Source organism: Pseudoliparis swirei, unplaced genomic scaffold (genome assembly GCF_029220125.1).
Source record: "Pseudoliparis swirei isolate HS2019 ecotype Mariana Trench unplaced genomic scaffold, NWPU_hadal_v1 hadal_27, whole genome shotgun sequence".
NCBI classification, from domain to species: Eukaryota; Metazoa; Chordata; class Actinopteri; order Perciformes; family Liparidae; genus Pseudoliparis; species Pseudoliparis swirei.
In genome coordinates, this window is record NW_026613263.1 from 1,013,203 (window position 1) to 1,026,664 (window position 13,462).

A 13,462-nucleotide genomic window follows, 5' to 3' on the forward strand; every position below is an offset into this window, starting at 1 on the left:
TGATGTGGACTGTGATGGGGACTGTGATGTGGACTGTGATGGGGACTGTGATGTGGACTATGATGGGGACTGTGATGTGGACTATGATGGGGACTGTGATGGGGACTGTGATGTGGACTGTGATGGGGACTGTGATGGGGACTGTGATGTGGACTATGATGGGGACTGTGATGGGGACTATGATGGGGATTGTGATGGGGACTATGATGGGGACTGTGATATGGACTATGATGGGGACTATGATGGGGACTGTGATGTGGACTGTGATGGGGTCTGTCATGGGGACTATGATGGGGACTGTGATGTGGACTGTGATGGGGACTGTGATGGGGACTGTGATGGGGACTGTGATGTGGACTGTGATGGGGACTGTGATGTGGACTGTGATGGGGACTGTGATGGGACTGTGATGTGGACTGTGATGGGACTGTGATGGGGACTGTGATGTGGACTGTGATGGGGACTGTGATGGGGACTATGATGGGGACTGTGATATGGACTGTGATGTGGACTGTGATGGGGACTGTGATGTGGACTGTGATGGGGTCTGTCATGGGGACTATGATGGGGACTGTGATGTGGACTATGATGGGGACTGTGATGGGGACTGTGATGGGGACTGTGATGTGGACTGTGATGGGTTCTGTGATGGGGACTGTGATGTGGACTGTGATGGGGACTGTGATGTGGACTGTGATGTGGACTGTGATGGGGACTGTGATGGGGACTGTGATGGGGACTATGATGGGGACTGTGATGGGGACTGTGATGGGGACTGTGATGTGGACTATGATGGGGACTGTGATGTGGACTGTGATGGGGACTGTGATGTGGACTATGATGGGGACTGTGATGTGGACTATGATGGGGACTGTGATGTGGACTGTGATGGGGACTATGATGGGGACTGTGATGTGGACTATGATGGGGACTGTGATGTGGACTGTGATGTGGACTATGATGGGGACTGTGATGGGGACTATGATGGGGACTGTGATATGGACTGTGATGGGGACTATGATGGGGACTGTGATGTGGACTGTGATGGGGACTATGATGGGGACTGTGATGGGGACTGTGATGTGGACTATGATGGGGACTGTGATGTGGACTGTGATATGGACTGTGATGGGGACTATGATGGGGACTGTGATGGGGACTGTGATGTGGACTGTGATGGGGACTGTGATGTGGACTGTGATATGGACTGTGATGGGGACTATGATATGGACTGTGATATGGACTATGATGGGGACTGTGATGATGTGGACTATGATGGGGACTGTGATGTGGACTGTGATGGGGACTGTGATGGACTGTGATGGGGACTATGATGGGGACTGTGATGGGGACTGTGATGGGGACTGTGATGGGGACTGTGATGTGGACTGTGATGGGGACTGTGATGGGGACTGTGATGGGACTGTGATGGGGACTGTGATGGGGACTGTGATGGGACTGTGATGGGGACTGTGATGGGGACTGTGATGTGACTGGACTGTGATGGGGACTGTGATGGGGACTATGATGGGGACTGTGATGGGACTGTGATGGGGACTGTGATGGGGACTGTGATGGACTGTGATGGGGACCAGATGTGGACTATGATGGGGACTGTGATGGGGGATGGGGACTATGATGGGAATGGGACTGTGATGGGGACTGTGATGGGGACTGTGATGGGACTGTGATGGGGACTGTGATGTGGACTGTGATGGGGACTGTGATGGGACTGTGATGGGACTATGATGGGGACTGTGATGGGGACTGTGATGTGGACTGTGATGGGGACTATGATGGGGACTATGATGGGGACTGTGATGTGGACTGTGATGGGGACTCTGATGGGGACTGTGATGTGGACTGTGATGTGGACTGTGATGGGGACTCTGATGGGGACTGTGATATGGACTGTGATGGGGACTGTGTTGGGGACAGACTCTGTACAGAGAGGCTGGTTTGGATCCCGTGTTTTCCGTGGCGAGCGTTCAGCTCACAGCCAGAGGGTCCCGGCTCCTCCTGGGTCTGCATGTCTGCATGTATGAATGTGTCCAGAGGGTTTGCTATGAATATCATATTCCATGCTAATATGTTGTTGATGCTCATGCGTTGAGGGTTGATAGCTCACTTTGGACGATGGTTATGTTGCTTATATTATAAACAAGCAGATTAAACACGATGTTGTTTCTGTGATGTGAATGAGTGGTGGAGTCGGCTTGGCACCAGATGTTAGGGACATAAACACCTGCAGGACTTGTAATGATGTTAAACTAAGATAACAACACATTATTGTACTTCACCCTGAACGGCGCCAAATAAAATGATCTGAAGCCACAGCACATAACCTCAGAGTTATGGACTGCATTGAGCAGACATGTTCTTTATTTAAAAGGTTTATCACTTGCCATCATCATGAGACGGCTTGTATTTACATTTGTTCCATCCCTGAAAGTATATATATATATATTTATACATGTATATTTAGACATATTTATATATATATATATATATATATATATATATATATATGTATGCACGGTTACACACCAATGGCACAGCCTTCGGGGAGCTATCTGGGGCTCAGTGTCTTGCCCAAGGGCATGTTGACATGCCTAATAAAGGAGCCAGGCGAGCCCTCTACAGCCACAGCCTCTGAGTTGTTGGACAAAGACTCCCAGTTCCAACTCTCCCTGGTCAGCAGCTCTGTGGCCCATCAGAGCGGTCCATGTTCCCAGACCTTAACAATGGTCTGCAACGTTAGCATCCATGATGGAATCAATGGCAAGCGCTACACACATGAGCTAAGCTGGAACTCATTAGTTTAAATATATAACTATTGAGCTAAGCTAGCTAGCTGACCTTTATTGTTGTTGAAAGGGACTGAATGTGATGCGTTGGCATTTGGGGACGTGAGTCTCATGTGGGTCGAGCTTCCTTTGGTTTATAGACCGTCGGTCTCTGGAATCAGGCTGTCATGAGACTTAGACCCTGAGTCATGAGACTTAGACCCTGAGTCATGAGACTTAGACCCTATGTCATGAGACTTAGACCCTGAGTCATGAGACTTAGACCCTGAGTCATGAGACTTAGACCCCAAGTCATGAGACTTAGACCCTAAGTCATGAGACTTAGACCCCGAGTCATGAGACTTAGACCCTATGTCATGAGACTTAGACCCCAAGTCATGAGACTTAGACCGTATGTCATGAGACTTAGACCCCATGTCATGAGACTTAGACCCTATGTCATGAGACTTAGACCCTATGTCATGAGACTTGGACCCTAAGTCATGAGATTTATACCCTGTCATGAGACTTAGATCCTAAATCATGAAACTTAGACCCTATGTCATGAGACTTAGACTCTATGTCATGAGACTTAGACCCTATGTCATGAGACTTAGACTCTATGTTATGAGACTTAGACCCTATGTCATTAGACTTAGACCCTATGTCATGAGACTTAGACCCAAAGTCATGAGACTTAGACCCTATGTCATTCGACATAGACCCTGTGTCATGAGACTTGGACCCTAAGTCATGAGACTTAGACCCTATGTCATGAGACTTAGACCCCAAGGCATGAGACTTAGACCCTAAGTCATGAGACTTAGACCCTATGTCATGAGACTTAGACCATATGTCATGAGACTTAGACCCCAAGTCATGAGACTTAGACCCTATGTCATGAGGCTTAGACCCTATGTCATGAGACTTAGACCCCAAGTCATGAGACTTAGACCCTATGTCATGAGACTTAGACCCCAAGTCATGAGACTTAGACCCTATGTCATGAGACTTAGACCCCAAGGCATGAGACTTAGACCCTAAGTCATGAGACTTAGACCTTAAGTCATGAGACTTAGATCCTATGTCATGAGACTTAGACCCGAAGTCATGAGACTTAGACCCTATGTCATGAGACTTAGACCCTATGTCATGAGACTTGGACCGTAAGTCATGAGACTTAGACCCCAAGGCATGAGACTTAGTCCCTATGTCATGAGACTTAGACCCTATGTCATGAGACTTAGACCCCAAGTCATGAGACTTAGACCCTGAGTCATGAGACTTAGACCCTATGTCATGAGACTTAGACTCTATGTCATGAGACTTAGACCCTGAGTCATGATACTTAGACCCTATGTCATGAGACTTAGACCCCGAGTCATGAGACTTAGACCCCAAGTCATGAGACTTAGACCCTAAGTCATGAGACTTAGACCCTATGTCATGAGACTTAAACCCTATGTCATGATACTTAGACCCTAAGTCATGAGATTTAGACCCTGACTCATGATAATTAGACCCAAGTCATGAGACTTAGACCCTGAGTCATGAGACTTAGAACCCAAGTCATGAGACTTAGACCGTATGTCATGAGACTTAGACCCAAAGTCATGAGACTTAGACCCCAAGTCATGAGACTTAGACCCTATGTCATTAGACTTAGACCCTATGTCATGAGACTTGGACCCTAAGTCATGAGACTTAGACCCTATGTCATTAGACTTAGACCCTATGTCATGAGACTTGGACCCTAAGTCATGAGACTTAGACCCTATGTCATGAGACTTAGACCCCAAGGCATGAGACTTAGACCCTATGTCATGAGACTTAGACCCTATGTCATGAGACTTAGACCCTGAGTCATGAAACTTAGACCCTATGTCATTAGACTTAGACCCTAAGTCATGAGACTTAGACCATATGTCATGAGACTTAGACCCTAAGTCATGAGACTTAGACCCTGAGACATGAGAATTAGACCCAAGTCATGAGACTTAGACCCTGAGTCATGAGACTTAGAACCCAAGTCATGAGACTTAGACCGTATGTCATGAGACTTAGACCCCAAGTCATGAGACTTAGACCCTATGTCATGAGACTTAGACCCTATGTCATGAGACTTAGACCCTAAGTCATGAGACTTAGACCCTGAGTCATGAGAATTAGACCCAAGTCATGAGACTTAGACCCTGAGTCATGAGACTTAGAACCCAAGTCATGAGACTTAGACCGTATGTCATGAGACTTAGACCCCAAGTCATGAGACTTGGACCCTAAGTCATGAGACTTAGACCCCAAGGCATGAGACGTAGACTCTAAGTCATGAGACTTAGACCCTATGTCATGAGACTTAGACCCCAAGTCATGAGACTTAGACCCTATGTCATTAGACTTAGACCCTATGTCATGAGACTTGGACCCTAAGTCATGAGACTTAGACCCTATGTCATGAGACTTAGACCCTGAGTCATGATACTTAGACCCTATGTCATGAGACTTAGACCCCGAGTCATGAGACTTAGACCCCAAGTCATGAGACTTAGACCCTAAGTCATGAGACTTAGACCCTATGTCATGAGACTTAAACCCTATGTCATGATACTTAGACCCTAAGTCATGAGATTTAGACCCTGACTCATGATAATTAGACCCAAGTCATGAGACTTAGACCCTGAGTCATGAGACTTAGAACCCAAGTCATGAGACTTAGACCGTATGTCGACTTAGACCCCAAGTCATGAGACTTGACCTGACCTATGTCATGAGACTTAGACCCTATGTCATGAGACTTAGACCCTAAGTCATGAGACTTAGACCCTATGTCATGAGACTTGGACCCGAAGTCATGAGACTTAGACCCTATGTCATGAGACTTAGAGTCATGAGACTTAGCCAAGGCATGAGACTTAGACGTCATGAGACTTAGACCCTATGTCATGAGACTTAGACCCAAGTCATGAGACTTAGACTGTCATGAGACTTAGACCCTAAGTCATGAGACTTAGACCCAGTCATGAGACTTGAACCCAAGTCATGAGACTTAGACCATGTCATGAGACTTAGACCCCAAGTCATGAGACTTAGACCCTATGTCATGAGACTTAGACCCCCAAGTCATGAGACTTGGACCCTAAGTCATGAGACTTAGACCCTGTCATGAGACTTGAGTCATGAGACTTAGACCCAAGTCATGAGACTTAGACCCTGTCATGAGAGACTTAGACCCCAAGGCATGAGACGAGACCTAAGTCATGAGACTTAGACCCTATGTCATGAGACTCTATGTCATGAGACTTAGACCCTAGTCATGAGACTTAGACCCTATGTCGTCATGAGACTCTAAGTCATGAGACTAGACCATGTCATGAGACTTAGACCCCAAGTCATGAGACTTAGACCCTATGTCATGAGACTTAGACCCCAAGTCATGAGACTTAGACCCTATGTCATGAGACTTAGACCCCAAGGCATGATACTTAGACCCTAAGTCATGAGACTTAGACCCTATGTCATGAGACTTAGACCCCAAGTCATGAGACTTAGACCATATGTCATGAGACTTAGACCCCAAGGCATGAGACTTAGACCCTATGTCATGAGACTTAGACCAAGTCATGAGACTTAGACCAAGTCATGAGACTTAGACCCAAGTCATGAGACTTAGACCCTATGTCATGAGACTTGGACCCTAAGTCATGAGACTTAGACCCCATGTCCATGAGACTTAGACCCTAAGTCATGAGACTTAGACCTTAAGTCATGAGACTTAGATCCGAAGTCATGAGACTTAGACCCTATGTCATGAGACTTAGACCCTATGTCATGAGACTTGGACCCTAAGTCATGAGACTTAGACCCCAAGGCATGAGACTTAGACCCTATGTCATGAGACTTAGACCCTATGTCATGAGACTTAGACCCCAAGTCATGAGACGTAGACCCTGAGTCATGAGACTTAGACCCTATGTCATGAGACTTAGACTCTATGTCATGAGACTTAGACCCTGAGTCATGATACTTAGACCCTATGTCATGAGACTTAGACCCCAAGTCATGAGACTTAGACCCTATGTCATGAGACTTAGACCCCGAGTCATGAGACTTAGACCCCAAGTCATGAGACTTAGACCCTATGTCATGAGACTTAGACCCTAAGTCATGAGACTTAGACCCTAAGTCATGAGACTTAGACCCTATGTCATGAGACTTGGACCCGAAGTCATGAGACTTATGTCATGAGACTTGGACCAAGTCATGAGACTTAGACCCTATGTCATGAGACTTAGGCCCCTATTTCATGAGACTTAGACCCTATGTCATGAGACTTAGACCCCAAGGCATGAGAGGTAGACTCAAAGTCATGAGACTTAGACCCTATGTCATGAGACTTAAACCCTATGTCATGAGACTTAGACCCCAAGTCATGAGATTTAGACCCTATGTCATGAGACTTAGACCCTGAGTCATGAAACTTAGACCCTATGTCATTAGACTTAGACCCTATGTCATGAGACTTAGACCCTAAGTCATGAGACTTAGACCCTATGTCATGAGACTTAGACTATGTCATGAGACTTAGACCCCAAGTCATGAGACTTAGACCCTATGTCATGAGACTTAGACCCCAAGTCATGAGACTTAGACCCTAAGTCATGAGACTTAGACCCTATGTCATGAGACTTAGACCCTGAGTCATGAGAATTAGACCCCGAGTCATGAGACTTAGTCCCCAAGTCATGAGACTTAGACCCTGAGTCATTAGACTTAGACCCTATGTCATGAGACTTAGACCCCAAGTCATGAGACTTAGACCATATGTCATGAGACTTAGACCGCAAGTCATGAGACTTATACCCTATGTCATGAGACTTAGACCCCAAGTCATGAGACTTAGACCATATGTCATGAGACTTAGACCGCAAGTCATGAGACTTAGACCCTATGTCATGAGGCTTAGACCCTATGTCATGAGACTTAGACCCCAAGTCATGAGACTTAGACCCTATGTCATGAGACTTAGACCCTATGTCATGAGACTTAGACCCCAAGGCATGAGACTTAGACCCTAAGTCATGAGACTTAGACCTTAAGTCATGAGACTTAGATCCGAAGTCATGAGACTTAGACCCCAAGGCATGAGACTTAGACCCTAAGTCATGAGACTTATTCCCTATGTCATGAGACTTAGACCCCAAGTCATGAAACTTAGACCATATGTCATGAGACTTAGACCCCAAGTCATGAGACTTAGACCCTATGTCATGAGGCTTAGACCCTATGTCATGAGACTTAGACCCCAAGTCATGAGACTTAGACCCTATGTCATGAGACTTGGACCCTAAGTCATGAGACTTAGACCCTAAGTCATGAGACTTATACCCCAAGTCATGAGGCTTAGACCCTATGTCATGAGACTTAGACCCCATGTCATGAGACTTAGACCCTATGTCATGAGACTTAGACCCTATGTCATGAGACTTAGACCCCAAGGCATGAGACTTAGACCTTAAGTCATGAGACTTAGACCTTAAGTCATGAGACTTAGATCCGAAGTCATGAGACTTAGACCCCAAGGCATGAGACTTAGACCCTAAGTCATGAGACTTATACCCTATGTCATGAGACTTAGACCCCAAGTCATGAGACTTAGACCATATGTCATGAGACTTAGACCCCAAGTCATGAGACTTAGACCCTATGTCATGAGGCTTAGACCCTATGTCATGAGACTTAGACCCCAAGGCATGAGACTTAGACCCTATGTCATGAGACTTAGACCCTGGATCACTGACTACCTCACAGGCAGACCACAGTTTGTCAGAATGGGCCGTGTGCTGTCTGGAACGGTGGTCAGTGATGTTGGAGCCCCACAGGGAACTGGTCTGTCTCCCTTCCTCTTCACCCTGTACACCAGTGACTTCCAGTACAACACGGAGTCATGCCATCTGCAGAAGTACTCTGATGACTCTGCAGTGGTCGGGTGTATTAGGGATGGACGGGAGGAGGAGTACAGGGCAGTGGTGAGTGACTTTGTAAAGTGGGCCGATGAGAACCACCTTTGGCTGAACGTGGCCAAGACCAAAGAGATGGTGGTGGACTTCAGGAGGAAGAGCCCCTCTGAGTGTCCTGGGAGGACGTGGACATGGTGGAGGAGTACAAGTAGGGCGTCTCCATCGACAGCCGACTGAACTGGAAGGCCAACATCAACGCTGTACAAGAAGGGATGAGTCGACTCTTTTCCTGAGGAAGCTTGATCCTTCAACGTGTGCAGCAAGATGCTGGAGTTATTCTCCCAGTGGGCGTGGCCAGTGTGCTGCACTTTGCCATTGTCTGCTGGGGGAGCAGCATCGGAGCCGGTGACACCAGCCGTCTTAACAAACTGGTGAGGAAGGCTGGCTCCATCATCGCTGCCAGCTGAGCACCTGGAACAGGTGGTGGAGAGGAGGACGTTGAAGAAACTTGTGTCCATATTGGACCACCCGACCACCCTCTCCACCCACCTCCTACAGGGACAGGAGGACTTTCTCCAGACGTCTCATCACGCTCCGCTGCCACAAGGACAGATACAGGAGAACATTCCTGCGTGCTATGAGGCTCTACAACAGATCACCTCTTGCCAGATGCAATAACTACATCATAACTGAATACTTCATGTTGATCTTCACACATCTCATTTGTTTGCACTACACACACACACACACATTTCATTTCATTTGCTCTGCACTCATACACACACTTTGCTTTTTGCACTCTGTCTATATTTAATATTTTGTGTATTTGATTTGTCAGTGTTGTGTGTTGTGTATGCATGTGTGTTGTATATTTACATATATATTTTGTTTTGTATTTTACTTTTATTTTACTTGTATACTTCTATATCTTTCATCCCTGTTTCTTATATATTGTGTTTTGTTTTTACTCTTGTGTGTTGCTGCTACTGTCACGACAAATTTCCCCTTGGGGATTAATAAAGTATATATCTATCTATCTATGAGACTTAGAACCCAAGTCATGAGACTTAAACCCTGAGTCATGAGACTTAGACCCTATGTCATGAGACTTAGACTCTATGTCATGAGACTTAGACCCCGAGTCATGATACTTAGACCCTATGTCATGAGACTTAGACCCCAAGTCATGAGACTTAGACCCTATGTCATGAGACTTAGACCCTATGTCATGAGAGTTAGACCCCAAGGCATGAGACTTAGACCCTGAGTCATGAGACTTAGCCCCCAAGTCATGAGACTTAGACCGCAAGTCATGAGACTTAGACCCTATGTCATGAGACTTAGACCCTATGTCATGAGACTTAGACCCTAAGTCATGAGACTTAGACCCTGACTCATGAGAATTAGACCCAAGTCATGAGACTTAGACCCTATGTCATGAGACTTAGACCCTATGTCATGAGACTTAGACCCCAAGTCATGAGACTTAGACCCTATGTCATTAGACTTAGACCCTATGTCATGAGACTTGGACCCTAAGTCATGAGACTTAGACCCTATGTCATGAGACTTAGACCCCAAGGCATGAGATGTAGACTCTAAGTCATGAGACTTAGACCCTATTTCATGAGACTTAGACCCTATGTCATGAGACTTAGACCCCAAGGCATAAGACTTAGACCCTATGTCATGAGACTTAGACCCTATGTCATGAGACTTAGACCCTGAGTCATGAAACTTAGACCCTATGTCATTAGACTTAGACCCTAAGTCATGAGACTTAGACCCTATGTCATGAGACTTAGACCATATGTCATGAGACTTAGACCCTCAGTCATGAGAATTAGACCCAAGTCATGAGACTTAGACCCTGAGTCATGAGACTTAGAACCCAAGTCATGAGACTTAGACCGTATGTCATGAGACTTAGACCCCAAGTCATGAGACTTGGACCCTAAGTCATGAGACTTAGACTCTATGTCATGAGACTTAGACCCCAAGGCATGAGACGTAGACTCTAAGTCATGAGACTTAGACCCTATGTCATGAGACGTAGACCCTATGTCATGAGACTTAGACCCCAAGTCATGAGACTTAGACCCTATGTCATTAGACTTAGACCCTATGTCATGAGACTTGGACCCTAAGTCATGAGACTTAGACCCCAAGGCATGAGATGTAGACTCTAAGTCATGAGACTTAGACCCTATTTCATGAGACTTAGACCCTATGTCATGAGACTTAGACCCCAAGGCATGAGACGTAGACTCAGTCATGAGACTTAGACCCTATGTCATGAGACTTAGACCCTATGTCATGAGACTTAGACCCCAAGGCATGAGACGTAGACTCTAAGTCATGAGACTTAGACCCTATTTCATGAGACTTAGACCCTATGTCATGAGACTTAGACCCCAAGGCATGAGACGTAGACTCAAAGTCATGAGACTTAGACCCTATGTCATGAGACTTAGACCCTATGTCATGAGACTTAGACCCCAAGTCATGAGACTTAGACCCTATGTCATGAGACTTAGACCCTAAGTCATGAGACTTAGACCCTATGTCATGAGACTTAGACTCTATGTCATGAGACTTAGACCCTGAGTCATGATACTTAGACCCCAAGTCATGAGACTTAGACCCTATGTCATGAGACTTAGACCCCAAGTCATGAGACTTAGACCCTAAGTCATGAGACTTAGACCCTATGTCATGAGACTTAGACCCTGAGTCATGAGAATTAGACCCCGAGTCATGAGACTTAGTCCCCAAGTCATGAGACTTAGACCCTGAGTCATGAGACTTAGAACCCAAGTCATGAGACTTAGACCCCAAGTCATGAGACTTAGACCCTAAGTCATGAGACTTAGACTCTATGTCATTAGACATAGACCCTAAGTCATGAGACTTGGACTCTATGTCATTAGACTTAGACCCTAAGTCATGAGACTTAGACTCTATGTCATTAGACTTAGACTCTATGTCATTAGACATAGACCCTAAGTTATGAGACTTAGACTCTATGTCATTAGACATAGACCCTAAGTCATGAGACTTGGACGCTATGTCATTAGACTTAGACCCTAAGTCATGAGACTTAGACTCTATGTCATTAGACATAGACCCTAAGTCATGAGACTTAGACCCTATGTCATGAGACTTAGACCCCAAGTCATGAGACTTAGACCCTATGTCATTAGACTTTGACCCTATGTCATGAGACTTGGACCCTAAGTCATGAGACTTAGACCCTATGTCATGAGACTTAGACCCCAAGGCATGAGACGTAGACTCAAAGTCATGAGACTTAGACCCTATGTCATGAGACTTAGACCCCAAGTCATGAGACTTAGACCCTAAGTCATGAGACTTAGACTCTATGTCATTAGACATAGACCCTAAGTCATGAGACTTGGACTCTATGTCATTAGACTTAGACCCTAAGTCATGAGACTTGACCTATGTCATTAGACTTAGACCCTAAGTCATGAGACTTAGACTCTATGTCATTAGACTTAGACCCTAAGTCATGAGACTTAGACCCTATGTCATGAGACTTAGACCCGAAGTCATGAGACTTAGACCCTATGTCATGAGACTTAGACCCTATGTCATGAGACTTGGACCGTAAGTCATTAGACTTAGACCCTAAGTCATGAGACTTAGACCCTATGTCATGAGACTTAGACCCTATGTCATGAGACTTAGACCCTATGTCATGAGACTTAGACCCCAAGTCATGAGACTTAGACCCTAAGTCATGAGACTTAGACCCTATGTCATGAGACTTAGACCCTGAGTCATGAGAATTAGACCCCGAGTCATGAGACTTAGTCCCCAAGTCATGAGACTTAGACCCTGTGTCATGAGACTTAGAACCCAAGTCATGAGACTTAGACCCCAAGTCATGAGACTTAGACCCTAAGTCATGAGACTTAGACTCTATGTCATTAGACTTAGACCCTAAGTCATGAGACTTAGACTCTATGTCATTAGACTTAGACCCTGTCATTAGACTTAGACCCTAAGTCATGAGACTTAGACTCTATGTCATTAGACTTAGACCCTAAGTCATGAGACTTAGACTCTATGTCATTAGACATAGACCCTAAGTCATGAGACTTAGACCCTATGTCATGAGACTTAGACCCCAAGTCATGAGACTTAGACACTATGTCATTAGACTTTGACCCTATGTCATGAGTCTTGGACCCTAAGTCATGAGACTTAGACCCTATGTCATGAGACTTAGACCCCAAGTCATGAGACTTAGACCCTAAGTCATGAGACTTAGACTCTATGTCATTAGACATAGACCCTAAGTCATGAGACTTGGACTCTATGTCATTAGACTTAGACCCTAAGTCATGAGACTTGGACTCTATGTCATTAGACTTAGACCCTAAGTCATGAGACTTAGACTCTATGTCATTAGACTTAGACCCTAAGTTATGAGACTTAGACTCTATGTCATTAGACATAGACCCTAAGTTATGAGACTTAGACTCTATGTCATTAGACATAGACCCTGAGTCATGAGACTTGGACTCTATGTCATTAGACTTAGACCCTAAGTCATGAGACTTAGACCCTATTTCATGAGACTTAGACCCTATGTCATGAGACTTAGACCCCAAGGCATGAGACGTAGACTCAAAGTCATGAGACTTAGACCCTATGTCATGAGACTTAGACCCTATGTCATGAGACTTAGACCCC